This window comes from Protobothrops mucrosquamatus, unplaced genomic scaffold (assembly GCF_001527695.2).
Source record: "Protobothrops mucrosquamatus isolate PMUCROS unplaced genomic scaffold, P.Mucros_1.0 scaffold1002, whole genome shotgun sequence".
NCBI classification, from domain to species: domain Eukaryota; kingdom Metazoa; phylum Chordata; class Lepidosauria; order Squamata; family Viperidae; genus Protobothrops; species Protobothrops mucrosquamatus.
In genome coordinates this window covers 140,401-167,865 of record NW_015387239.1, presented here as the reverse complement: position 1 = coordinate 167,865, position 27,465 = coordinate 140,401, and the positions used below count along the sequence as shown (strand labels likewise).

General features: G+C 41.1%; 1 non-coding gene across 1 annotated transcript; it reads left to right on the top strand.

Annotated features, from left to right (window-relative positions):
- Positions 1-8,059: 8,059 nt before the first annotated feature.
- Positions 8,060-22,701, top strand: LOC107290918. Its single transcript, XR_003810495.1, has 4 exons — positions 8,060-8,096; positions 10,765-10,863; positions 12,876-13,075; positions 22,476-22,701. It is a non-coding gene; the product is annotated as an uncharacterized LOC107290918 (transcript).
- Positions 22,702-27,465: the final 4,764 nt, after the last annotated feature.

The window sequence follows — 27,465 nt, the reverse complement described above, 5'->3', positions numbered from 1 at the left end:
GCGCGCGCGCAGAGGCAGAAGAGATTGCTGTCCACTTTAACTGCACCATGAGTTCCGGCCCTTATTCCTTTGTGAGGGTGCTTTTTCTAGCAAGACCACATTCTTCCTCTTAACCCACATAAGATGCTTTTTGTTTTTTGTCTACAGGAGACTTCATTTATGGAAGGGGGAGAAGAAATAGTTCTATAATTCAAAAACAATCCATATAGCCATTACGTCTATATAGTCATTATATATTCTACTTCAAAGTTAATTGAGCAGGAAGAAGTAATTCAGGGGATGAGGTCTTTTTAATGGTAATTAAATAATACCATAATTTACCATTAACTAAATATTAACCCGCTATTATAATGCATAATGAGGGAAATGCTTGGGTCTTGAAAAGTGGCTAGGAATGGCTTATTTTGGCACATCGCCCAATCCATTTTCTTACCTGACATTATTAGAAACAATTAAATCTTTCATAAGTATGCGGCAGGGGTCAAATAAGTTTGGCATCCATATATAAGTGGAAACTATTTTCTGGTACTCAGAAAAAGTAGGTTTCTAGGTTAAACATACTTTTTACGAGCACAGTAATCTAGTTTTTAAAGAAAGGAACATCTGGGGAAAGGCATCTATCCTGGGCTTGAGTCTTTTGTGCATGCTTTGTCTGTTGTGTTGGGAAGAAAGGATCTGGATCAGCAATCCAATCGCTCTGGAAATGTCAGGATTTAAGATCTATCTCTACTAGGGCATGTACAAGATGCCATCATTCATGATTCCACTTCACAAGGCTCAAGGAAAGGACTACCTCAAATCCCTCTGCTCCCTAGACCAGGGGTGTCAAACTCAATTTCACTGAGGGCCGCATCAACATTGCGATTGCCCTCTGGGTGTGTGTGTGTGGCCAGAGTGGGTGCAGCCTATTGGGTGGGCGTGGACGGAGTGGGTATGGCCTACTGGGTGGGCGTGGCCAGTTCTACATCATTTGCGTCAAGCATGCCTGTGGGGGCCTGGGCAGGAGTGGGACAGATCTGAGGGTCTCTGGCAGAAGGGGGTGGGACCGGGGCAAGTGCCAAGGCATGGTCCACCGGGGCAAGTGCCAAGATGGCCACCTCAAAATTGTACATTGGCTCCCAGCTGGCCTGGGCCAAGGCCAACGCAGCGGGGGCCATTCCCTCACTGTTTCCAGGATAGCTTCACGGGCCACATGAAACCACTTCGCGGGCCGCATCCGGCCCCTGGGCCTTGTGTTTGACATGTCTGCCCTAGAGAGAGGAGTACAGAGTAGTTTTGAAAGAGGGAAGAGTCCAAAGAGAAGAATCCTCCACTGCCAGATCGTTGAGTCAGAGGAGTGAGGCATGGGGAAAGAAAAAGCTTTGCATTGCAGTATTGACATCTGACCTTCAGGGATCTTCCAACAGGCAGCCTTTTGCCAAAAAACAACAACAACCAATGCTCTGTTTTGCTCAATAGCTCTGAGATGAAAAGGGCACTACAGCACTGAATCATCTAATTACTAAATTATTTAAATGACTTTCAAAGGCTAATTATTAGTGTATAACAACCTGAGCAGTTCTATGCCTCTTAGTTTGCATGGCTGTCTACCATGGAGTCAGTATGTAGAACTATCTTCCAATTTAACATTTGGGACATATATACATAACAGTTCACTTCTGTTTTGTACTAGGATCTAATTGATCATAAAATCATCACATATAAACATTTTCTCTTGGCAAGAAAGTTCTCGTTGAGAATCCAGATTGTGGAAGGCCCATAAAGCAGGAGTAGCCCAAGAAAGAAGAGCTCCCTATTTCAGTGGTGGCGAACCTATGGCACGGGTGCCAGAGGCGGCACTCGGAGCCCTCTCTGTGGGCACACGTACCTTCTCCCCCAGCCCCGCCTCCTCCCATGGCCCGCTCCTCACTAGCAGTCCCCTCCCCGGAGGAGAGTTGCCCCTGAGCGCGGCCCACACGAAGCAGCGGAGCCAAGGACATGGTAGCTGGGCAGCAGATGCATTGCACGCAGATGATGCTGCAGGGCACGGGCGGAGGGCATGGCCGCCATGGCGCTGCTGGGCTGCCCGGGTGATCTGTGGAAGGCCATGGAGGTGGTGGGTGGCCCAGTGGGCAGGGCAGAGCAGGGACGGGGTGGGGGGGCAGTTTTGGGGCACTCGGTCTCTGAAAGGTTTGCCATCACATCATTTTATGATTCTCTGGACCAAAGCTGGCCTTTATTAGATAATTTATTCACTTGCTTTAGAGCACTACAGAGCTGGAGATGTTGTTGCTCTGCACTGAATGAAGATTTTCAAGCGTTTGATCTCTCTCCATGTGATGCCTCCTTAAATCTCTCATACAACATCTTTTTGAATTTGGATTGCCTGCTTTGGGATCCCACAAAGGGATGGCTATGGGTGGTAGAAGGAAGGAAAGATTTCTGGAGCATCTGTGGGACAGGACTGCTATCAGTTAACCAAGAAAGAGGGGCAGTGCTCTCTGGGATCTCTTCATCCATTTAAACCTTCTTCTTCTAGATCAGTGTTTCTCAACCTTGACAATTTTAAGGCATGTGGACTTCAACTCCCAGAATTCCACAGCCAGCAATGCTGGCTGTGGAATTCTGCGAGTTGAAGTCCACATGCCTTAAAATTGTCAAGGTTGAGAAACACTGTAATCTAGATAGAATTTGTTGCTTGTTAGCAGGTGGCAACACCTAGCTGACGTTGATTGCTCTAAGCAAGGTTCTGTCTTGGTTGGTTCTTGGCTAGGAAACCACCAGGAAATCCCTAGGCTGAGAAGTTGAAGAATCATCCTAGAAAAGGCAACCCATAAGATTGCCAAGACAACTGATTGGATGCTGTCTCTCTTGACTCCCTAAATCAGCCATCAGTAGACACAGAAATAAACCGTATTTACACACCATTCAAAAGAGACAGCAAAAAGCTAAGAAGGAAGCAAGTCTATAACACATTCCTTCCAGCAACCAACACCCAGATGAAGAGCGAATAGCACTAGACAAACAATCAAACAGTAAACAGCAGCCTCATCAAGAAACTACCAGGGAGAAAAACACACACCCAGCAACACTGGCAGGGTAAACTCCTATATACAAACAGGGAGCAAACCTCATACTTACCAGCATGGTGATGTTCTCTAATTGGATAACAAAATGTCTGCAAGCAAGCAAACAAGCTCAGAAGGCACCAAGGACGCCACAGTTCAACCCTGAGCTACAGATAGTCTCTTCTATTGGATAGGTGGATATAAACATTAGCACTTGGGAAAGTATATAAAGTATTCTAAATGGTTAAAGAGAAGTTTTCATCTTCAGACACAATGTCGGTAGAGCAATTTCTAATGCGTAGAGCAGCAAAACCTACAGTATTGGGAAAATATCTGTGGTTACCAGACAGAGTAAGCTCAAGTCAAGCAAAGAAGAGTGTATGCATGGTGATGATGATGTCCCTTTGTTAGTTCCATCTTATTGCTCTGGAGATGGATGGGATGGGCTGCAAGGAGATTGTCTGTACTCTTAGGCTGTGCTTGCCAGTTGCCCAGAGCTCAAAGCAAGAGATTGCTAAGGAGTAACCTGAGTGAGCAGCTGAAAGATCTGGATTCTTTCCAAGGGTTTTTTGTTTCTCCTTCTCCAGGGGCCTAGAGTCCTTAAGCTCTTGTGTCTACTGAAAACCTTGTTCCTAATGCCTCAAAGGTGCATTTTCCAGCTTGGGTTTTTTTCCTTTGAAAATGTTTCACTTCTCATCCAGGAAGGTTCTTCTGTACTAACAGTTCACCAGTTAAAACTGAAGAAACCTCTTGGATAAAGAGTGAAACATTTCCAAAGAAAATGAAAAAAAAAACCCCACAAGAAAGTCCAGTTGCCTTTTGGGAAAAGCACCTTTGGGACAATCAAGACTTGGATGATTGAGAATCTCCATAAACATCTTATTCCTAATCTTAGTGCCTTGTTCCTCTCAGAGCCAGGAGCCCAATTCTCAAGCTATCCATAATTGGATCACATTCCAGGTTCACACACTCACGCCTTCTGGTGCAGAACCTCTGCATTTGCAGCAGCTTCTTTTGACATGTATTTATTTACTTACTTAGTTACTTATTTGCTCATTTACTTATTTATTTCTAAACTTCTATGCTGCTCATCTCTAAGCGGCTTGACATCTGGGAATGAGCCTACAGAGATGGCAGTATTATTTGCTGCTGTTTCTCTGGCTTGTACCATCATGATATTGCAATGTGTCATGCAAGAGCCAAGGAAGTGGAAAGGAATAATTACATTCTCTCTTAGCTGATAGCTGTGTGTCCAGCTGATGTTCTCTTTGTTCCTGAGGACCTGTCTATTCTGGATGGAGAGTGTCTGCCCTTCTAGTTTGGCTCTGAGCTTTGTCTCACCTAAACCAGAGCCAAAACTATATTTGGATTATGAGAGACGGCCATTTGTTTTACTGAAAGATGTCCTAATATTTTGCAAATATGTGCAACATACTATAATTGGAAGGGGAGCCCAGGGTCTAAGGAGTTAGGCAGGCTTCCAGCTTGGTCTAGTTTTTTTTTTTGTTTAAGGCAATACTGGGACATGTTTTTCCTCTCCTTCCCCTGTAACAAAGAATTCATTGTTGTGGCACCCAGCCACCAACTGCCATTTCCTTCAGTCCTTGTGCATTGTTTGTGTCTTTGGCAAGTACACCTCAGAATTATCTCTGTGATTGTTGCTAAACCACAACTCCAACGCCAGCTAACTGCCTTTTCTTCTTCTTTGACGACAACACAGTATCTAAGCCAGAAAGAAATGAATTCTGCCTGCTGCTCTTATTTAATTTCTCAACAACCATGGTTGAGAATTAGAGCTGGCCTTGAGTGAAAGTTGTTGCATTGGGGGAATCTGAATTTTTAGAAAGGGAGAGGAGGCAGATCAAGAAGCAGCTATTTGGATCCTAAGTAGATGAGCACAAACAAGAGACTTTCTTCAGTTCTTGGACTGAGTACGTAATTTCCATTGTGTCATTGGTGAAGATTTATTGACAGAGGCTGGAGACTTGTGGAAACCAGTTGAACAACTGGGGCACCTTGGCTGAACTCTCACACGATGCTAAATGAGGATTACTGAAGAAGCCATAATGGCCTGGTTCACACTTTACTTTTAAACCCAAACAAAATGCAGCGCGCGTTGTCTTTCCCCACTGCTGAACTGACTTTTTTCTCTTCCTTTTCTTGACTTGTGGTAAATAATGGTGACCTAAAATGGTGGCTCCCAATGCAGCCTTGTAGCCTGCCTTTGAATCTGATTCCACTGCCAGATGACGCTGTCGGTCAGGGGGAAGGGTTTTATGACAAGCATTATGCTGTTGCAGTGCAAGTCCCATCCCTTTTGTATGTCTGTTGTGACATCATGCACACAAAAAGGGGACGTAGTTTACAGTATGTCAAGATTTTGGATCAGGTCCTGTGTATTCCTCTGTGCCCTGGTTAAATGCAAGTGGGGTGGGGGACTGCCTGTAGTATAATGTGTAAACCTGGGAACCGTGCTGGTTTCATAGCAACCAGGCTTTAACAGACCTCTTTGGCTACATCGCAGTTTTAATTGCTTTTGCAGCTTTGCAGCTTTCCATTAAGATACCATACTGAATTTTGCAGATTGTTTTGCAGAGTCTTGGGTTTGTGAGGGTGTTCTCCCCCCCCCCATCCAGTTAGCATTCAAGGATACACAGAGAAAAAGTTGCTTTAAAACCAGGTCAAGTCTCAATCTCAATGGAGAGTAATTGTCCTGCTGAGCAGTGGCTCTCCATGCAGAATTCTCCATCCTTTGCTCCTTCACTGTTTTCCTGGAAATGCCAGGAACGGCACCTGGATCCTCCAGCATGCAAAGCAGGTGCTGTACCACAAACTTACAGCTCTAGACTTCCTCTAATGACTTTCCAGGAGTTGAACTCCATCCAACGTTTGCGAAACAGCAAACTATTTCGCCACAATTTTTCTTTTTATTTAATTTGAAACTTTAGGTCCCAATGTCCATAAAACAATAAGGCAATCGGTTGAAAAGTGTCAAAAGTTAGATATCAGAAATTTGAATGAGATGAAAAAGAAGAGAAAAATATTAATGCTGTCCAGGAATACTAACTTTGCGAGGGCATAGAGGACGTTCAGGGGACGATTTAGGTTAGAACAGCATATCTGATAAAAGACTAGACACAGTTAAGCAAGAAAAAGTTTGGGGCAGGAACAAAGGATTTGGCATCTGCAGTTACTTAGATGACTGGAACGATCTCAGGGTTTATGGTGTATGTAAATGGCTCCAATTCTTAGATAAGGTTGGCTTATATTCATGAACCTTTTGAAATTTATTGGGGAAAGCAAAACACCACATTCAGAAACAAAATAATCTTCAGTGGTAGGTTCTGTCTTATCATTGAATTATTAAAGTGTCTTAACAATTATGTGGTTGAGTTTTAGAACTGCTGGCAGACAGGCATTTCTGGTCAAAATAGCCTTGGTAACAAAGCTGAAATCCAAATCTTTGGGCATGCAGGTCTTGTGAATGGTTTGCCAGGTATGAACACCTGCCCATCCCAAATCATTGTCCAACACCTTAGCCTTTTAGATGACCGCTATCAACCCCAAGAAAGCTTGGGAAAATAGATAGAAAGGAATATGTTGCTGCTACTGTTCCACAGGAGAATGCCATTCACTCACCTGTCACTGCATTAAAGCAGCTCTTCCTGTTCTCACTTTTGGGATACTCCATGAAGTGTGCAGTAAAAGCATGAATGGCACAGTGACAGCAAGGGGAGATTGTGCAAGGGAGAATTGTGCTTGGTCTACATTCCATGGCTCATGATATAGTTCTTCAGTTTGTGCGCTGCTCCAGATGTTTTCTATAAAATCTTAGAGAATGTTCTGCATGGAATTCCATGCATTTTTGGCACAGTTTATTAAATTGCAGTGACTCAGAAATTGGGTGTGATGGACATGTGAAATAGGAGAAACTATTTCATGTTAAATTGGGAGAATCCGGATTTGCTGCAAAGCTCACTGGATGATCTCAGTGATCTGTTTCACCACAGCTTCCTTTCCAGAGTTTCTATGAAAGTAACACAAAGGGCAGGAATAAAACCACCCTTGTTCCCTAGTTCTGCTTGAAGACAGTTGTGCTATAATAGAAAATGTAGCAAATCCCTGCATGAAGGCAGGAATAATAGCATTGGTGTTTCAGTCTGATCACTTGCCTATTGGGCGATTGAGAGGGAAAAATACTTGTGGTCGATACTACCTACATGGTTTTGCAATTCACGCCTACCTCTATAGCATGTAGGCCAGAGGCGGTGCTGGTACTATTTGCCTAACACAAAGTTGTGAAAGATTGCAATGGCACAGGGCACTCACTGAAAACCATACACATTGGGTCAGTTTTGGAGGGATCTAAGGATGTTTTAAGCAACTGGAAGGCACTCATTTGACCCCTTAACCCCTAATAGTCCCCATGTAAGGTATCTTGAGTCCCTGGATAAAAGTGTGCAGGGGAATACATCCATCCATCCATCATTCCATCCAATAAACCGTATAACAATGATTGCCTACCCAATCTGATGATGTCAAATATTATCTGTTCTGCTCCTTTAACCAATTCCTAAAGACAAAAGTGTTGTCCATTTTTGCCATATATTGGATATTGATCTGTGGAAGTAACTGCAGAGAAGGGTGCATTTCGTTATGTGTGGGTGGGTGTTTGCGTGTGTGGAGAGAGAGAGAGAGAAACAGAGAGAGAGAGACAGAGACAGAGACAGAGAGAGAGAGAAAGACAGAGAGAGACAGAGAGAGAGACAGAGAGAGACAGAGAGAGACAGAGAGAGAAAGAAGAGAGAGAGAATGGGATGACAGGATATATTTCTGTAGCAAAATTGGGAGATCCCAGAGGAAGCAATGATCCTTGTTTCAGCCTGTTGGTTAAGGGATATGCTAAGTACCGTAGTATTACAATGGGTTGTAGAAATCCTGCTAGAAGAAACAAAATGTATTCACTTCATTTTTCTTTGTTTGTTCTATTTCTCCTCCCCCCCCCCAGGTCTTTTACCAGAACCAGTGGCCAATGGTGATGTGGAAAAGGTAAAAAATTACTGCCAAGGACATGGTTCCTTGACAGATGTGTTAGAGCCAACATTCAACATTGCAGATTCCTCTGCTCCACATGTGTTGGTGGGGGTGGGGTGGGGTGGGAGGAGGATCAACAGATTACTGATCAACTCTTATGCCTTCTGAGTCTACATTGCTAGGAAATTTTAACTGGCCCTAATTTTCCAATACATTCACATCGGAGATAATACAGAAGCATTACGCATGCCAAGGTTGTCTTCAAATAATTGTAAGATAGTTTCTTTTTCCCTGTTTTTTTTAAAGAAAACATTCCCTGTACAAACTGCTCAGAGCACCCCTTGGCTGGCTGCCAGATCAAAAGAGTGGAATCTTCCTAAATTGGTAAAGGAAGGTGGGCTGTGAAATCACTGCTCTTGACGTTCCTGTAGAGAATAGCAGTCTGGGGAGAGGGGGGAGCTGATGCCTTGGAAGGCCCATCATTCATTTTGGAGCCTGCCTCTTGTCACCGAATAGAATGGCCCATTCTTCCACCCAATGGGTGGAATCTCACATCTTCTAAAAGGCCAAGTTACTTCCAGTCTGCTTTGAAAAAACAAAGCCTAATTAAAGTCTGAGAAGAAAGGAAACCTCATTAGGAACTTTTTTTTTTAAAGGGCTGGGCTTTTTTTTAAACCTTTGAATATACATTCAGAGACAGAATGAGGATGTTGCCAGACTATGGGTAAACAGTATAGATATGTCATTCAATGTCACTTTTTTCCCCTAGTTCAGTGATGGCGAACCTTTTAGAGACCGAGTGCGCAAAAACTGGCCCTGCCCCCGCTCCACCCCCCTGCCTCACCCCCACTCTGCCCCCCATCCCCCGCCCCACCTGCCCACAGGATCACTCACTGCCTCCAGGGCCTGCCGCAGATCGCCCAGGCAGCCCAGCAGCGCTATGGCAGCCACACCCTCTGCCCACGTCCTGCAGCATCAACTGCATGATGGGGTGTGAGGGCAGAGTCTTGTCTACGCTGCCTGGCTGCCATGTCCTTGGCTGCGCTGCTCCATATGGGCCACGCTTGAGGGCGACTCTCCTTCAGGGTTGCTGCTGGTGAGGAGGGGGTAGCGGGGGGAGACAAGGCTGGGGCAACGACACGTGTGCCCACAGAGAGGGCTCCGAGTGCTGCCTTTGGCACCCATGCCATAGGTTCGCCACCACTGCCCTAGTTGGTCTGAATGTTAATTGCAAACCAATATAGAAATAGTCACTGTTCTGCACCACCGTCTGCCTCCCATTTGCTGTAATGCAATAATCGCTTTCAGAATCATTTCATATACCTCTATAGAACTAATATAGAAGAATATTTATTTATATTTACATTCATTTATATATTTCTCACATTTTTGAACCAGCCATCTCACTCAGAGAGAGATTGTCTTGTTTTAAAAGATTCTGAAATACAAATATTCCTTGGGGCAATCTTTCAACAGAATTCAAGATTCAAGATCTTTCAGTCTTTCAGTTTTCCTCTTTCACAGCAATTTCTCTCCCAATTTGTCCAGCTCATCTCTTTCCCAGAATTTTCAAAGTTTAGCAAAACCTCAATACATGCATAGCATTTTACCAGAAACTGACTGGTTAAATTGTATACACAAGAGCACTATGAGAACACCCAACACAAGGCTGCTGCAAGGAGTTTTTAATTAACAATTTGCTTATCATTCAAATCTGGACAAATTACGGTTAGTTTTAACTATGTTTAGTGGAAACAAGCAAGCCTTTAGCCAGAAATTATCAAACTAGCTTGCTTTTTCTAATCATGATTCATACTTTAGAGTTTATGGCAGAATGACCAACTGTAATAAATAGGGGAAGCAGAAGAACTGGAAAAGGAGTGGCTCATTGCAGTAATACTTGGTCATGTTTAGCATCTGAATACAGTCATTGGTGTAAAAACAATTGGAAAAAAATGTTTTCCCAAATGGATAAAAACTTTATTGGTCCAAAGGCAAGCAACATGAAAGGGGAATCTGTTCTAACTTGTGAGGAAGAATTGTGCTGTTTCTGAAATCCATTCTGTTTCGCTTTCTAATTCTACATTGTTTCTAATGTCCTCAAAGTAATTGGTCAAAACAGAAAAGATAGCCCACACAGCTTCCTGGTCAAATAAAGAAACATTCCTCCTACTAAAAGTTCCCGGGGAAAGTGAAGATTTACTACTGCCCCCACAGCTCAGAATTCTGCAAGAAAAATTCTTTTGAATCAATTTGTTGCCCTTGTGTTGTATGTTAATAAGATTTTTTCTGGCCTTGTTGCCAGCAGGTCAGGAGAGAATTTAAATGAATCTTGATACAGCAAACAATGGTCTTGAGAAGAAAGAATGGACACAGTGTGTTTACTAGACTAGACAGACTGACGAGTCCCTTATGGGAAGCTAGTGTGGAATAGCAGTTAACAATTCAGCTGGGAAATAGGACTAGGAAATCATCATGATATTCCTCAAATCCTCATAAAGCAAAACAAAAAAGAATGGACTAGCAGTGGAACTGAACACATTTTATTGCAATGCTTTAAAGGAAAGCATTGCAATAAAATGTGTTCGGTTCCACTGCCTTTAATTTGAAATAATGCTATGCCTACTACTTAAAGAGCCTTCTTCTGCCATTAAGTTTCATTTTTTTCTTTTTTTACTTCTAGGGGAACCTTAGAGATGAACAATCAGAGATTAATCCTGAAAGCCCTTCTAGCCCTATGACCGTGTCTCCTTCTTCAACTCTAAGTGAACCTTCCATTGAGGTATGAACACAGTCTGGATGTAGTAGGCAAATGGGAGTGATGAGTGAGGTGGAGCGGTGTAGGTAAATATTCCTTCGACTATCTCAAAGACCAGAAGGATGCCTATGGTGCTATTTTGCAGTGATGGAGAAACCAAGTTCCAGTTCGTTTGGTAGAAGAAACATTTTTCTCTTAATAAGACAGCAATAGCAATAGCACTTATACTGCTCCATAGTGCTTTACAGCACTCTCTAAGCATTTTATAGGAGCAGCATATTTTCCCCCAACAATCTGGGCTTTCATTTTACCAACCTTGGAAAGATGGAAGGCTGAGTCATCCTTGACTCAGGATCAAACTCCTGGCAGTGAGCAGAGTCAGCCTGCAATACTGCATTCCAAACACTGTGCCACAATGGGTCGGTGATAACAAGTAAAACTTCTGCAGTTATTTTTTGTGGCTGCTTGGAAAGATTACATTACCCATACTTTTTTTTAAAAGAGATTTTATTAAATACTTCTACATTTTATTTGGTGAGAAATAGCTATTGGAGATTTGGTAACAGATTAGGAACTGTAAGATGTTCCTGCTGAAAACAATTGAAGGGAGGTGATTTGCTATTTGCATCTAATCCCAATTTAAGGATCTAATTGCATCCAGGGAGAGTTATTTCAGGGACAATAAAGTGAGGCCCCAAATTAGATAAGGTGTCAAACTGGAACTGTGGATCTCTACTTTTCTTTGAGAATAGTATGTTGCAAAAAAAGGGGGACTAATATCCCCTTTGGCCATAAAGAAAATCTGATATTAGGCAAGGTCACCCAAAGCCATTTCTGTATGTATCCAGTGGAAAATCCCAAATTTTAATACTGTGTGAGTGTGGCTTTTGTGGTCCCAAAAGTGGATGAGGCTGAATTCCGTGAAGGCCTAAAAGAGAGTTATTTAGCCTAGTCTTACAGGCTTTTTCTGCAGGCTCCCAAGGTGGATAGGATCCTTTTTGCAAATTATGGTGGTAGTGTGGCCTTGTAGAACCACTTTGGGCATGGCTGTGTGGCTTAAACACTGGACCAAACTGACTTTTACTTTGATTTCCTTTGATCAGCCTAAAGCTAACCTGTGCTTAAAGTAATTTTTTTTAAAAAAAACAAAAATTAACAATTTAATACCGATCAACAGATGTGTTTGCATGCTAAATGAAATATGAATTAGGGTGAATGAGAGAACGTTAACCACAATCTAGAATCATGGCTTATAGCAGGGGTCTTCAAACTTGGCCCTTTTATGACTTGTGGATTTCAACTCCCAGAATTCCTCAGCCAGCGTGCCTGGTTGAGGAATTCTGGGAGTTGAAGTCCACATGTCATAAAAGGGCCAAGTTTGAAGACCCCTGGCTTATAAGTCATGGCTGTGTGAACCCAGACAGGAAATTAAAGAACAATAACCCACCTCACTGCTCTCTGACTCTCTAGCCTGCGGTCACAGAGCAGGATAGCAGAAGGGACCCACAAGCCACAACTGCTTCTGCTGCAGTGTTTCCATTGTCACTTGGCTGCTTCTTTTTCTCATAGATTCACAATAAGTTCTGTAAAATAAAAAAAAAATGTTAAAGGTAACCTTTTTAAGGTTAACCTTTTCCCATCCTGCATCAGGCCAAAATATTCTAGGCCAGGGGTAGGCAACCTTGGCTCTTTTATGACTCGTGGACTTCAACTCCCAGAATTCCTGAGCCAGCATAGCTGGCTCAGGAATTCTGGGAGTTGAAGTCCACGAGTCATAAAAGAGCCAAGGTTGCCTACCCCTGTTCTAGGCCCTGTAATACCAACCGGGAGGAGACTAAAATAATCTGCCTGCTAGGTGCCTTCATAGACTTCACACTCGTGACTACAACAAACAATAGAGAGGTGGGTTGTGTAAATGCACCTAGTAATAAGTGCCTGGGCTTTGGGTCCTGCATAAGACAGGTGTTATTTCTGCAGAAGAGCTGATAACCGCTGGGTACTCTACTGTCTGTTTTTGCACCCTTTCGTTCTTACAGCTGTATTCTCACGAGAAGGAGGAGAAGCTCAGCACCACATCCAGTCCCATTCTTGACTGGGACATTCCCCTGGCAGTAGCCAAAGAGCGTGCCCATCAGAAACGTACCAGCAAACGGGCACCACAAATGGACTGGAGCAAGAAAAACGAACTCTTTAGCAACCTGTGAAGCAACCCAACCCCCCCAAGCAGGGAGGTGATGTAAGGGCAATGTTGGAAAATCTGGCCTCCCCTTAGCCCCCCCCCTTCCCCTTCCCCTAAGCATTCCTGCCCCCTAGATACATTTCTTTGCCCTTCTTCTCTTCCCTTCCCTTTGCTTGGAAGTGTAGATCTTGTCTTGCCCTGGGCCAGCTGAAAGGGCAAACATAGGGCCTGATTATTCTGCCGCACTATTTTGGAGAAGCAGTTGTTATTTAAAGAGGATGATGAGACATTTTCGCACACCCCTCTATATAAATAGCTTGAGCTAGCTTGTGGATGTGAATCCAGAATGAATTTGGTGTCTGTGTTGGATCTGTAGTAGAAGATACATCCATGCATCTATATATATATATAAAGAGAAGATATGCACAGGACAAGGATGTCATATGTCAGGTGCCATGCTGAAAAAGGGGGAACAGTGTGATGCATAGCTGTACTGTAGGTCCATTAACTCTTAGGATAGCTGAAGTTAAACATCTAAAACCATTAATCCCTGTAGATCTCAACTGGCTCTCTTCAGAGAAATTATGTTGGATGCTGATTGAACTATTCCAGACTATGTCATATCGGGACTATAGTCTAAGCTTGCATAGAGTACTTTAATTCCTAATTTGATTACAAACGAACATCCTTTTGTGAGGCAGTGCCTTGTCCTCTTTTCAAGGAACTGCTCTGCTGCGACTGGAGAGAAACATTTCTGATGCTCTATCGTCTTCTCTCTCTTTTTTTGGTAAAGACATTGCCACTGCAAGAAAGGGCTTGGTAGGCAAGACCCAATACTTCTTGCTTTGTGCTTTGGAGCTGTCAAAGAGTGGGAAGAGGAATCATTGAAAGCTATCGTAGCCTGTGAGATTTGCTTTCTTTTGGCCCGGGGATGTGGTAAGGAGTCGTACCTAATGCAGCAGTCGAAAGCACACAAGGATAATATATCCTGTGCTCAATTTACTCCAGAAATGGAGCCAATCAGGGTTTTCAATAATCATGATTAATTAACAACTTACTGATATAGTGTTTCATTTCTGGAATTGTTTTCTAATTATGGCTCATTTCCCTGTATCTGTGTATAGTATAAAAATCATTCCTCTTCCATAAGGTTTTGTTTTGTTTTTGTTTTCCTTGATTAATGTTTGATGTCAAGTGCAAAAGAATCTGTTTATTGGAACAAAATGCTGCCTTGATTTTGTGTGCTTATTTAAAATTAAGTGTTTTTTTTTTGTAAAGTCAGATACACAGGTCCCGATGTATGTGAAAGCTGAAGTCTGCGTAAGACTAGCCAATCTCTCAAGTCTTATAACTTAACTTATAACCTTAACTGGGGCATAGTGAGAGCTGTAAATCCAAGGCCAGCAGCTCACCCATGTAACACAAATATCACACGCACAATATTTTCCACTCTCCAAAACATGTCTCTGCATGTTGGACTGGATAATATATCAGACTTTGGGGAGATAGAAATCACCATCTTACCTGCAATTGTTTTCTTTTTTCCTGCCAAGTTAGGTGAGCAAAGCCATGTCAATACTTAACGAAAACAAAAAATAAAATTGACAAGGCAATAGGCAGGAGAAACGTGGCACCCTCATCGGCCCCTTTTTCAGCCTAGCTCTGTTCCTGGGACTGGAGAAATGCATGACAGGATCTGCTTTGCTTGAAATTAGTCAGCATGATCTATAAATTTGAAGGGATGTGTTTGTAGAATGAAGTCTTGTTAAAACAATCTACGCATTTAAGGCCGATGTGCCCCTCTTAGCCAGAAAGTTCAGGTAAGAATCTATGATGTTACATTCATAGGCATCAGGTGTTGCCAGTAAGAGTAGGGAAACAATTTGTCCACAAGACTGTCCAGCCGTATCATTTTCCTTGTATTGTTTGCTGCCAGTAAGTCCTTTGTGTGATATAATGTGATTATCTCAAGTAGTTCTCAAATCAACATGCCGGGCCTTGTACTTGGGAAACATTTTAAAACAGGCAATCAGGCAAAGGCCAAAGAAGATCAGGAAAGCAAAGGCTTTATTAAATGGCTCTCCCATCCTTCATTAAAACCCTCAAGGATCTTGCTTGATAAGGGTTAACCAATCTGATTTTGGTTTTTTTGGAAAATTATTAAAAATGATTGCATTAGAGCGGGAGAGAATAAATATCCAAGCTTAGGATAGATACAGACAGTTTACATTTGAATCCAAGGTGGATCCCAATTTAGGCACTGATCAGATTTAGGTTTGCTTGATTTCAAAGATGTTTTGAAGTATCACAAGGTTTTGGGAGTGCTTGGGGTTTGCTAACTTAATTATAAATTAGCTGACTGGTGGCATCCCATTGGCCTCAAAGGACTTTCTTGTGAGATGGTTGCCAGAGAAGCCAGGTTAATCTGTTGCTGCAAAAATAGCCAAGAGCCTTATGGAACCTTAAAAGTCAACATTTTTAATGCTTCTGAGAATTATTATTCATTTAATCAAATGCACGATAATAAACCCATCAGTTGCCTGATGAAGTGGACTGGAGTCCTTGGAAATTTATGGCATAATCAGTTGATTACATTAACATTAATCTACCAGTGGGGCCTCCAATAAAATGTGAAGGGCTTCTGGGGCACAGTTACTTTACTTAGCTTCCGTCCTGAACTCTCCATTTCAAAATATTTCCCTTTCTATTCCTGCTATTCAAGATTGTGAACAGTAAACAGGATCTGTCCTAGAGAGACTGTTTGAAGTATGTTTGCTTTTAGAGCTCTGACTTTTTCTCCTCCTGATGAAAACTGCTTTGCAATTTCTTTTCAGAGAGCCTTGAAAACCCACCATCTTTATGTGTTCATACAACATTAATATTGTGCCTGAAAGAGAAGCCAGCAGATCCAGCTTTGCGTGATATTGAGAATAGCTTGGGATGAAGTTTCTAATTACAGGTCAAACTGCTTTTGAAGGGCAAAGGGCAGGGCCCACTGATAGATGGGGATGAGGGTAGATCATGGAGCAACAGCAGATTCAAATCTTTGAAGAATTCCCAATGACACCTTAATAACTTTAAGCCAATAATCTCTTAGAAAGAGTCGCCCTATACTCATTAAAATCACCAAATTGTTTCTGCTTAACTAGGCCAGGCTTGATTGTCCAGCTTTTACCATCTGCTTGCCAGAGAGGGACAAGTTATCTGCCGGTCATCAGTTTGCCAATTATTTCAGTTTTATTGTAGGGCCAGAGCTGTCAGACAAATCTTAAACTCTGTAATAATATAAATGGTTTGGCCCATATCAAATCATCATTAGCATTTAATAGGCTGAAACCTGCTTTATAATTCCTCAGTGTACCAGGTTGTTCAGCTAATTCACGTGTTCTCTGAAAACTGTGTCATTTACAGCACAATCCTAGACAAATTTAATGACTGAATAAATCTCATTGTGTACAGTACAGCTTATTCTCAGATAAGTAGATATTAAACTCTCTGCCTTTGCTTAACAAATCCTGCCAGACTCCTAAGTGCAATGTCCAATGCAGTGGAAACTGATAACAACCTACCTACCATTTCTGTGAGTGAACTCCAGAGCATCGGGACTTTATTCATGCATCAATAATATATAAAGTGCAGTGCAAACAAGAACTACATCTAGAAACAGCTTTAGAAATGCTAGCCATATCCTGTTTGGAGGAGGGGAAAAACAGGTTTTGGGTTTTCACTGAAAGCCAGCGCATGGATGTTGGTTGTTTCTCTTAGAAAAGTCCTCATCCCATCATAGTAGGTTGCAATAAGGTGTGATTGTCAGAGCCACATCAATGTTTATTCCTCCTCCTTTCAGTCAGCATACGAATATGTCAGTGTGCTTATGCTGCCCTGATGACAAAACTCTAATCTACCTCAGTAAAGAAGCAAGTAATCCTGTCTGCGTAACTTAATTATTTGACCATTTTTAAGGGTAGCGCCCCTATCCAGTGTGTGTGTGTGTGTGGTGTTGTGTGTGTGCACGCACGGAAGAGGGGAGATAGGTGTCCATGAGATGGAAGCTCTAGTTTCTGAGGTGCTTCACCCCAGTAAGTTCTCACTTAGATTTTTTTTCTGAGGGCAAATCTGTTGATCTTCTGGAAAGAAGAATAAACAAGTGTACCAATCTTCTGAAAGGCTGGTAAATCTCTGTCCAAATGTAGTCCACATTTGGAGGAGGGTTGCAGGATGAAGTAGGAGGCAGCTCACATTTCATTTGAAGAGAATTTCCCCCCTACACACACACTTTGTCCTGTCAGCTGTGCAGAGTTTTACCAGTCCTCTAGCAAACTAGCAGACCTGTTCTTTCTTTCTATCATTGGAGCTGGAAGATCTTAGTCAATTTTATCCTAGCTTCCAAATATCCAAAAGTGATACATGCTCCAAGGTAGCAAAACAAGGAAGAAAGAACAAAGTTGTCTCAACAGAAATCAACTTTCTCTTACAACTGATGCTAAAATTCCAATTCTGTTCTGTTCTAAAAATGGTGGGAGAGACAGGATTATGCTTGCAGCAATCTCACCTAATGAACAGGAGTTCAGCAGAATCCAGTCCCTGATTATGTCATCATCAGGATTATGATTGAGAAGTTACACATCATTTGTGCACCAAGCCTTGTGTGGGGAGAAGAAGAAAACACTGCTGTTTTGGAATATAAATGGCTGTACCCACAGTGAACTGGGGATGATATGGAGGCTACATCCTCTAAATTTGATTAGTGGCTCCAATCATTGTTGGAAATAAGGAAAACATGAAGGATCATTTAACCATGCATGGTGTGCAAAAAACTAGATACAAACATACATGATAGAATGTTAAAGATTAATATTAACCTGAACTTTTTAAAACTGGGACTTATGGATAGCCAGTTAGAAAAGACCTACAGAAGATTGGTTTTGAATATGATAATTGCAGCAAAACTATTGCATGCAACAAAGATGGAAAAATACTGAAACACCCACAATACAGGTGAAAATGATGCAATTAGCAGAAATAGCAAAATTGAGCTGTTTGATCGCATGTACTTTTGTTAAAGATTTGAAAGCTTTTATGGACCTCTTGCTGAGAATTGGGGAAAAATGAAATGATTTGGTGATTTATGGATTTGTTGATTAAAAAGGACTGAATAATGGGAAGAAGAGAAATATGATGTAATTTCAAAGAGGGAGGTGTGAATGTGTATTTGACTGTAAATTCTGTAAAGAGGATCAGGAGTGGCTTCTTTGCAACTTTTCTTGTTTCTATCTTATACTTTTTTCACTTTATCTCTTTTTTTTGTTTAAATTTCATCTTATCTTTTATATCTGAGAAAATGTTTTAATATTATTATTTTAAATGGGCTTAGATGGGTATCTCCGTGCCATGATTATCAGGATGTGTGGAGAACTTAAGACTTCTATATGCCTGAATATGAGTGCAGTGAGCTGTGGTTACAACCTGAAGCCTGCTTTGTTAACGTTCAGAGTCGAGCAAGCATAAAGTAAAACTCCCTCTAGAGCTGCCACTTGAAGAAAGAGGTTGGAAAGAGCTGCACTTATGCAGGCCTGTTCTCACCCCAGTTGGAGCTCTCCAAACACTCAGCTGAGCATTGGTGATGAATATGAAACAGCCATAACTATAGCCACAACTGTTGCCTTTTCTCCCTCCTTCGTAGCTGATTCCTAAATAATTCTTGTCTCCATTGTACCTCTGAACGTATGCATTGACTAGTCTGGAATTAGAAACACAAATTTCCATATTATTAAAAAAATTACTCTTAAGGTAAAAGTTGATCTTCTTGACACGTTGGATTCAATATTTGTTGCAATCAGCATAAATTTTTCATTAAGGGTAAAATTGAAGGTCAGACCTTATGGTTAAGTTGTTAAGTACAGCTGATTTTGTACACTAGAATCAAATCTTGTCTGAGAACATGATATTTATTTACAGAATAACAGAATTGGAAGGGACCTTAGAGGTCTTCTAGTCCAATCCTCTGCTCAAGGGGACCATATATGATTTCAGACAAGTGGTTGTCCAGTCCCCTTAAAAGCTTCCAATGATGAAGCACCCATAACTTCTGAAGGAAAGCTGTTCCACTGGTTAATTGTTCTCACGGTTAGGAAATGTCTCCTCAGTTCTAGGTTGATTCTCTCCTTGATTAGTTTCTATCCATTGTTTCTTGTCTTGCCTTCTGATGCTTTGGAAAATAGGTTAATCCCATTCTTCTTTGTGGTAGCCCCTCAAATTGAACTAAATTATACATTGGATGGGTAAGAAGCTTGAAGCTATCTCCATGGTGTTCTGTTTTCCCTTCCTCATTTGCTTCTTCAGCAAGTGTAGGCCCTGAACCTACCAGCACCTAAAATGTTAATTTGTGTCTCCAGCATGAGTTATAGAGTTTCCATCACAAGATTAAGACTGGATCTACAAAGACATCTTTGCCCATGAGGCACCGAGGCTAGCAGTTATCCAAATCTAGTTGTGGTTCAGTGAACATGTGCTGCATCTCCTGGTTTATCAGCATGACCTTAAGCCTCATATGAAGCTCAGGAGTACAATTTAAAAAGAAGTACATTGTGTCAGAAAAATCACACATGCTTTCTTTCCTCAAATGTGCTGAAGGATTCTCATTACTGCCAATGTTCTTTATTTCCATGCTCCTTCCATCTTTGAATTATATGTCCTACCCGTGACACATGGCAACATCTAACAGACCTTGTTGGGGATCAAAATCTAAGCAAATTTTGGCCTGGATGTGAGAAACTCAGGAAATACCAAAGCTATAGGCTAAACTAGGAAACTAACAGATCATCCTCCAAAGGAAAGCAATGACAAACCGCTTCTGTGTTGTTGTCAATAAAATTACAATGATTCAGCCATATATTCAGATTTGAGTCAAACTAGCCTTTCCATTCACAATTTCTGCACAGGAATGAAATCAGAACATCCTTTGATTATTTGTATCTGGGCACTAGAAACGAATTTAGTTTTAAAATATTCACTGATGTCCAGTTGATAGTTCTTCTCTATCTCCCACACTTCTTAACCAAACTAGCTTCTGACCATCTCTTTTACAAATAACCCTGTCTTGACTTTGAGTATTGGCATTTCTCTTTTTGTATTTCTTTCTCCACAGTGCAACCTTCCATTCATTTCACAATGATATGTCTTTTTCCTACTCCTCCTCTCCAAAGAAGAGGAGGGCAAAACTGATTCCATTAATAAAAGTAGAGTAGCAAAATAGCATTTGACCCAAACACACACACCCCAAACAAGCAGAAACATAGAAAAGAAATAGTATCGAGAGCATAAATTAGGGTGTGCAATCATGTGCCACTTGAATTATCAGGATGTGATAGTGCTGGGGTAAAATAATCTCCATTCATACACACACAAACACACACACACCCTTAAGCATGCTTTAATGTGGGGCATAGTTAGGTTGAGGTTAATCCGCACCTCCCCTGAACATTGTATTAATTTAGATAGAAATAAATTCAGCTCATATCCTAAGTAGGTAAGGTTGTGAGAAGAATCTCGTGGCTTTTTCCTCATGCACGTGATTGGCTGCCATCTATCTTGCTTCTGCCTCTATGAAAAGAAGAATAGAATAATAACTTTATTGCCACTTTGAATGTACACTAATCGGCATTCATTAAAATGAAATTTTGTTGCATACAGCTCTCAAAGGGTCACCACCTCTGATATACACTACATAAATACAGAGAAACAACAGTCTAGTTCGGATTATGTATACATGTGCATGGCGAAAAAAATGAATCCTGCAAGTTTACCAGATGGATGGCATAGGGAACAAAGCTATTACAGAATCAGGTAGTCCTGCTACAAATACTTCAAAACCTCCTCCCAGAGGGGAGCAATAGAAACAGACCATAAAGTGGGTGTGTGGGGTTTCTAACAATGCTTTCAGCTCTAAGCACATAGTGCTTATAAGCAGCATTCTGAATACCAGGGAGCGAGCTTCCTATGATCTTCTCAGCTGTCCTTACCATTCTCTGTATGGACTTTCTATCTGAGGCAGTGTTGCCACCAAACCAGACATTGATGCAGTTTGTTAAAATGCTCTCAATCGTGCCTCTGTAAAAAGTGGCCAGGACAGAAGGAAAAAGTTATGCTCTTCTCATCTGATGCAGGAAATGCAGATGCTGGTTTGCACGCTTCACTAAGGATGACGTGTCGAGAGACCAGTTCAGATTGTTAGTTATCTGCACCCCCAGATACTTAATACTGCTGACCACCTCTACAGCTGCATCCTTGATACTGAGTGGAGTATGACTATGCTGGCTATGCCCTAACCATAAAAATAAATGATATTGTTGAAGAAAAAGTCTTTATCATGGTTCAGTCCAAGCTGGGAATAAACAACATGATGACTGCTTTAGAAAGAAGGTTGCAGTTTATTGAAGAGGAGAGCCAGACAGAAAGATGGCTCTGGAAGAAAAGAGAGCGAGCACATGTAGGGAGTGGATTTTTATACCTTCTTGAGCCTTTTGTTTGGAGTTGTTCCTGTGGCATGAACTTTGACCTGAGTCTGAGTGTGCCTTTCTGGTATTCTGATGGTGGTGAGTTAATCCTATTATGTCCCAAAGGTCAATCCTGCTTCCCTGTGGCTGTGGCTGATGACTCTTAGATTTTTGGTGTGAGGGATTGTTGATTCTAGGGATCTTTCTTCCTAATCCCAGTTTCCTGACCCCAGTCTTTCTCACAAGATTATCACATCTGCAATTGTACAGACTTGTTTTCTGTTTGGGACAGAGAGACTTGTGGGCGGGCTTGGTTTCTGCTTTTAAAATCATTTAGGGAAATATATTCTGCCTTTTAAATATTTCCAAAAATATTTCTTTCTCTGGGGGGGGTGACTTCCCACAATATTATTTTAGAAATCTTTTGCACATAGGCAAAAATGTTTAAACAAATGAAATCACTGAAGAAACAATTCCTCTGTCAAGTTGCTCCTGAAATCAGAAGCTAAATTCAGGATGAGATCAGTTGGGAGAGTAATGTGAGAAAGAAGCTAGAATAGCAACTCCATCCTTTCAAGGATATGAGGAAGGCTGCTGTTCAAACAATTTAGTTTTTCTACTCTCCATTCAGCAGAGTTACAATAGCACATTTTGTAAACTGCAAATCATCCTTCAAGTGAGGAGAGAGGGTTTAACAACTTCATTTTCAAATACTCTACAGACCCAAATTGCATCTTGCTCCATGGCTGCCCTCTTGCGGTCATTTCTGGGCACACGGGACGATGCATACAATTTGCTGCTCTACTGGCTTCAAGCAGGTCACTCAGCTAGATCCTAAAGATATATAGATATAGTTATAGATATAGATATATAGATCCTATTGGGAATCATGGGTGAGACTCAGTAATACCCAGCAAACTTAAGTTGTAAATTCATTCTTTCTTGATTGCATGTTCTTTAAGACACAAATGGCTTTGCAGCCTCAACAGATGTGAAGATTGCTGAACCAGAGAGATCCTTCAATTTGGAAGATTTGGGAAGATCCGTTTTCCTCACCCCTGCTGTCAAGTATGGATCTGTGGAATTATGTGATCTGAAATTATGGATTGCAAATCTCCAGAACATTGTCAGTTCATCAGTACAGATTCTGGAAATACTATGCATCTGATGCAATGAGCACAAAATTATGATTTTTAATAAAAATTTAGTTGGAAAAAATGCAACCAGTCTCCTCCTGATTTTTGGAAATAAGAAAAAAGTCTAAGTAGGTTGAAGAGAAGCAAGATAGGATTGCAACTTTTTTCTGCAAGATGATATTTTTGGGGGAAATCTCTTGGGGATTATGCAGGAGGTAAAACTAAAAGAAATGGCGTTAGCTAGAGCCAAAAGTAGATGCAAATAATTACAGTATTCTTACTTTGATTAATGGATTTTATTGAATTCTACATTTATATGCTATTCCTTGCAACGGCTCCAGGTGGTTTATTTTAAACCAATTTAAAATTACTGAAAGCAGCAGTGAAACTAAAAACTTTAAAAAAAAAACCCCACATAATTCTAGCAAAAAAGGTAGGTGTTAAACTCCCCCCCACACACACACTTCTAAACCACAGACAAGAAGGGGCCTGACTCAACTACAAAAGCAATTTATTCCAATTTTTTAATGTCTGTTCTTCAGGCTGCAGAGAAAGGAAGCCAGCAGCTCTTATCAGAAGCTTATCAGTTCTCCCACATAAATATGTCACTCTTGCTTTCTAGGGAACGGATTCTTAGCAATATATACTATCTTTTTACCCAAGTTAGCTCTGTAGCTGGACATTTCATCTTGGTGGCAAACTACTTTATGAGACTTAAAAGTCTCTTCTCTTCTCGTCTTCTCATCTGGGAAGAACAGTTAGAGATTTGCTGCTGATGTGCAATGTTATGGATTCAGGTGAGAAAAGACAATAGCCCTTCAGCAGATCCTGGGATTAAAGAAAGTCACTTCTTCAAAACGGTTTTAGATCAGCTACTGGAAGTGTATTTCCAGGGCAAACAAGATTTGAAGCTTTCTTCTTTGTGGTTAAAAACTGAACTGTTCCTTCCTATCATCTCCAAGCCATGAAGAAAGTGATCAAGGTCCATGTGTACAGTTGAAAAATGATGAAAAATTATACAGTATACAATCACATGCAAAATTTAAATAAAGCACTTTGCCTGCAGGTCCCCCCAGATCATGCTGGCTGCTATGAGGGGGTTTTGAGTCATTCGTTTTCCAAGAACAAGCATTCAGAAAGGAGAGTTTTATAGTAATACAGTTTTTTTTTAAAAAAAAAACTGGAGCACTCATATTTTATTTTTTTTGCCAAGTTGTGACAGTAACTAACAGAAAAATAGGGGGGGAGAAAGGCTACAATTTTTTAAGGACAGAATTATTGCTGGATACATCTGGTTTTACTCCTTGATTGGCTTTAATATGCTTTATATTGCATATTTCAATATTTACGTATATGCCATCTTAATGAAAAGTACACTAGCAGAATCAATGTGATCCCGTTTGTTCAGAAGTAAATTTCTTTGCATTTGAAGAGCTTATTTATACTGCAATTATACAAAGTATTTACAGCACAGAAAATGTCAAACAAATTGAATTTTTCACTTACAAGGTAACTGTTTATAGATCAGGGGTGGCGAACCTATGGCATGGGTGCCAGAGGCGGCACTCAGAGCCCTCTCTGTGGGCACATGCGCCGTCGCCCCAGTCCTAGGCCTTCAGCTGGGTTTTATAAAACCTTTTCGTTTTAGGCCTCCGCTGCCATGTGCAAAAAAAAAAAGGTTCAATCAATCAGTCAATTTCAACTTCTCGCGGGGAAAAAAAAGATCTTGCAAAGTTGGAATTGATTGATTGAACTTTTTGGTCCTACCCAGTCTGCCGTTACCACCGTAGCCACACCCACCCAATGGGCCACACCCACCCGGCACCCGACGATGCATAAGTGGGTTTTGGGTTGCAATTTGGGCACTCGGTCTCTAAAAGGTTCGCCATCGCTGTTATAGATAGTTCTCAACTTGCAATGGGTTGCTTAACACTTATTCAAAGTTACAACGCCCCCCCCCTCAAGCTACTTATAATTTGCTTTCAAAGTTATGATGGCTACATAAACCCAGTGGTGAGATTCAAATATGTGAACAACCAGTTCTCCGGGTGGATGCCACTTCTGGAAGTTCATTCTGGGCCTGGGTAACAAAAAAATAGCTAACGGTTGTGCCGAAGTGCTGCGAACCGGCTGAATCCCACCATTGCATAAACCCCTGCAGTCACATGATCGCATTTTAGACGTTTGGCAACCACCTCATTTTTACAGACGTTTGTAGCATCCTGTGGTCACCTGACCGTGATTTATGACATTTTTTTGCTGATTTACAACATTTACTTCCAGTTTATGACAAAAAAAATGCCTATTGGGCGAAATGGATTCACTTAACAACTGCAGCATTCACTTAATGACAGTGGCATTCGCTTACTGACCCCTGCAAAAACTGTCAAAAAAAATCGAGTCTGGTCTTGTGATATCTTGACTTATGACTGCAATGACTTATGACCGTAATTCCAGGCTCATTTACAGCCTTAAATCGAGGACTACCTATATTATCACAACAGGTACTATAGTACTTTTCATGTGGGTTACCTTGGTAACACCCCAGAGTAGCAGAAAACAAAAAGAAAGCAAAAGGGAACCACAATTTGCATATGTTTTGCAAATGGAAATCAATCGGCTTAAAGGGAAATTTAGAAATGCTAATATTAAAATAGCAACATTTCTCCCTCTGGGAAGGATGAGGTCAGATGACCTGTATGTCAACTTCTCCAGATGTTCTGGCCCAGGTCCAGATGCTGAATGTTGCTAGGCAACATCATCACCTGTATCCTTCCTTATTTATATTTCAGCTGGATCCGGCTCAGGCAGCTGTTCAAACAGAATAGGGCAAGGTGCCATTTTCCTGCCCTTTGAATGGCACACGGGAAGCCTCATTCTGTTTAGAAAGTGAGATTACTTCAAAATGGGGTTTCAGCTGGGGAGTCTAAAATAGAGCTGATGGTCAGAGGGAAATAACCATTGAGCCTTCTGGAAGACCATAGGAGACCTTTTGGTGAAGGAGTAATGTCACTGGAAAGAAAGTGGCCAAAATTTTTCAGCCTTAGGCACAAAGCCAGCAGGGTGACCTTGGGCCAGCCATTTTCTCTCAGCTCTAGGCAGACCACTTCCGCAATGGCAGACCACTTCTGACAAAAACTTCTGGCGAAGAAAACTGCAGGGACTTGTCCAGGCAGTCTCAGAGAACCAGACACAATTCAGCAAAAGGGGTTGGGGTGGGGGGAGAAGCCTATACTCAGATAGATGGCAGCACCTAGCCAACGTTGGCTGGTTTCCATTTGATTAGTATTTGGATACCCTAAGAAAATATCACGTGTAGCCAGAGTGGGGAATTGAAAAATGATACCCTGGAAAAAAGCATATTATAGTTTCCCATGACAATTTAATGGGCAGTTCTAATTGAAATGGAGTTCCACAATCCTTCTAAAGCATTTTAAAGTTATTATCTTCACTCCTGCATTCTCTGGGTTCTCCCAAGCACCCCCCCTCCTCCTCCTCCTCCTTCTTTCCATCTTTAGCTTCAGCACTAAAGCAATTGTGCTCAGTATATGTAAGTGCTAAACTCCAGTGGCTCAGTAACTTATTATACAAAATTGTTTCTTCTTGTATAACTAATTTTGCTGACTTGATGGATGTTACATTTTTGCCTTTGGATGAGAGAAGATACAGTATTTGAGTAGCCAGACTTGCCAGTAACTACTCCTTTGTGGAAGGAGGGAGGGAGGAAGGAAGGAAGGGAAAAAATATAATAATAATAATAATAATAATAATAATAATAATAATAATAATAATAATAATAATAATAATAATAATAATAATAATAATAATAATAATAATAATAATTTTCTAGGTCCCTTTATGGTTATATGAATTAGGTATGGCCTAATTCATAATAGCAACCAAAAACCTAACTCCTTTCATTGACCAGTGGTTTGCCTCATTTTCTGTCCTTTTTTTTAGGAAGGGTTGAGTTGTATGCCACTGATTACGGTAAATAAGCAGTGTGGCAAAGCAAACAATATATAGCTTAGCTTTCCTCTATTTTATTAGGAATGTCTGTGGGGAACGCCTTTAGATTTGCAAAAGCAGAAGAACTTCCTTGTCTCTGGGCTTAAATACACTTTGCTACATCCTTATTTACAAAGGTTTGCCAGTTGCTTTTGCCACTGTATGAATATGCATAATCAATAAGAATCAAACTCTCTTCGGCTTTGAAGTCTTTGAAATATCTATGAATAGAAATAGAAAGTATAGAGCATGAATCTGTGTAAGATGCAAGGAGTCAAAGGTAAATATCATAGGTTGTATTTCTAACACAGTGATTACCCAAATTTATTTGTCATTCTGTTGCTTTGTTACTCCCTAAATGTTCTATATTGATAAGGGTCTGGGTAAAATTAGGCATCACTTTATGCAGGTAAAATTGAGAGTCCATTTTTGTCAGAGGTCTGAAGAACTGCTTTTAGAACGATGGTCTCTTAATGTTTATTCTCTCAGCTGTGCAGAGAGATGAACCTCTTCTTAAATCACTCCTGCTGGTTTTCTCTTCCTTTCTTGGAAAAGAACAATAGCTGTGGAAAGTCAGGCTCCATGGGAACAATAACAAACTTTATTAAACAATGTTTGGGAGGCCTAAATAAAGGCTTAGTAAGAACACCTGAATGCCAGCTATTAGAAAGGATAGGAGCAGGGATCTTAAGTCATTTATATTAGTGTAAGGATTTATGGGGACATAGAAATAAGTAGATAAAACCTGGTTTGGAGTTGTCATAGCAACTTTTTTTAGCTGCTTATGGAACAGCTTCCCATTGTTGCT